Source organism: Triticum dicoccoides, chromosome 6B (genome assembly GCF_002162155.2).
Source record: "Triticum dicoccoides isolate Atlit2015 ecotype Zavitan chromosome 6B, WEW_v2.0, whole genome shotgun sequence".
Classification (NCBI taxonomy): domain Eukaryota; kingdom Viridiplantae; phylum Streptophyta; class Magnoliopsida; order Poales; family Poaceae; genus Triticum; species Triticum dicoccoides.
The window spans coordinates 497,720,345-497,722,443 of NC_041391.1; positions in this window are offsets into that span (position 1 = coordinate 497,720,345).

Here is a 2,099-nt window from a genome sequence, read left to right on the forward strand (position 1 = left end):
GATGATGCTCCGGCGACCCGGTGACGCTCCATTGCAACACCCGGGAGATTCCGGCGGTGCGACGATGCTCCGACGACCCACTGATGCTCCATTGCAACACCCGGGAGATTTCGGCGGGTGCGACGATGCTCCGGCGACCCGGTGATGCTCCATTGCAACACCCGGGAGATTCTGGCGGTGCGACGATGCTCCAGCGACCCGGTGATGCTCTATTGCAACGGAAGCGAGGTTTTGGCGGCGTGACGATGCTTCGTCGCAAACCCCGGTTGATTCCGGCGGCGCAACAATCCTCCGTTGCAGCATCGGCCATGCTCCGACGACCCGGTGACTGATAACCCACAAGTATACGGGATAGTTGTAGCCTCTTTCGATAAGTAAGAGTGTCGAACCCAACGTGGAGATAAAGGTAGAACAAATACTATCTCAAGTCCTATCAGCCACTGATACGACTCTATGGACGCTTGACGTTCGCTTTACCTAGAACAAGTATGAAACTAGAAGTACTTTGTAGGTGTGATAGGATAGGTTGCAAGATAATAAAGAACACGTAAATAAAAAGTAGGGGCTGTTTAGATAAATAAACAATAAAGTAAATATAGCGAGTACGGAAAAGTGGTGGTAGGAGTTGTGAAATTGTCCCTAAGCAATTGACTATGTTACTAGACCGATAATCAATATTGCAATCCTATTTGAGGGAGAGGCATAAGCTAACATACTTTCTCTACTTGTATCATATGCACTTATGATTGGAACTCTAGCAAGCATCCGCAACTACTAAAGATTCATTAAGGTAAAACCCAACCATAGCATTAAAGTATCAAGTCCCCTTTATCCAATACACAAACAACCAACTTACTCGGGTCTGTGCTTCCGTCACTCACGCCACCCACCATAAGAAAATCATAAACATATTACAAACCCTACAGCGGGAATCCCTCATGCTTGCACAACACGGAGGGCACAATAGGACAGCACCAATAATAAAACATGCAACTCAAACCAATCATAGCAATTCATCAATCACCGATAGGACAACGGAAATCTACTCAGACATCATAGGATGGTAACACATCATTGGATAATAATATGAAGCATAAAGCACCATGTTCAAGTAGAGGGTATAGCGGGATGCGGGAGAGTGGACCACTGGATATAGATGGGGGAAGGTGATGGAGATGTTGGTGAAGATGACGGCGGTGTTGGTGAAGATCGCGGTGATGATGATGGCCCCCAGCAGCGCTCCGGCGCCTCCGGAAGCAAGGGGGAGAGAGGCCCCCTTCTTGTTCTTCTTCCTTGACCTCCTCCCTAGATGGGAGAAGGGGTTCCCCTCTGGTCCTTGGCTCCCATGGCTTGGGAGGGGCAAGAGCCCCTCCGAGATCGGATCTATCTCTCTGTTTCTGCGTTCTCTAATGCTGCCCCTTCATCGTTTCCTTTATATCTGGAGATTCGTAACTCCAATTGGGGTGAATCTTTCACCCAGATTTTTCTCGTAAAATTAGCTTTCTTGCGGCAAAATAAGAGCGTCAACCGACTTACGGGGCCCCAGGAGAGTCCAGGGCGCGCCTGCCTCCCTAGGGTGCGCCCCCCTATCTCCTGGCCCCCTCAGGCACCGTCTCGCGTTGATTTTACTTCCCAAAAATCACAAATATTCCAAAATAATTCTCCGTCTGTTTTTATCCCGTTTGGACTCCGTTTGATATGGGTTTTCTGTGAAACATAAAACATGCAACAAACAGGAACTGGCACTGGGCACTGGATCAATATGTTAGTCCCAAAAAATAGTATAAAAAGTTGCCAAAAGTATATGAAAGTTGTAGAATATTGGCATGGAACAATCAAAAATTATAGATACGATGGAGACGTATCAGTGACACTCCATTGCAACACCCGGGAGATTCAAGTGGTGCAATGATGCTCCAGCGACCTGTTGACGCTCCATTGCAACACCCGGGAGATTCCGGCGGTGCGACGATGCTCCGGCGACCCGGTGACGCTCCATTGCAACGGAAGCGAGGTTCCGGCGGTGGGACAATGCTCCGTTGCAAAACCCGGGAGATTCCGGCGGCGCAACAATGCTCCGTTGCAGCATCGGCCATGCT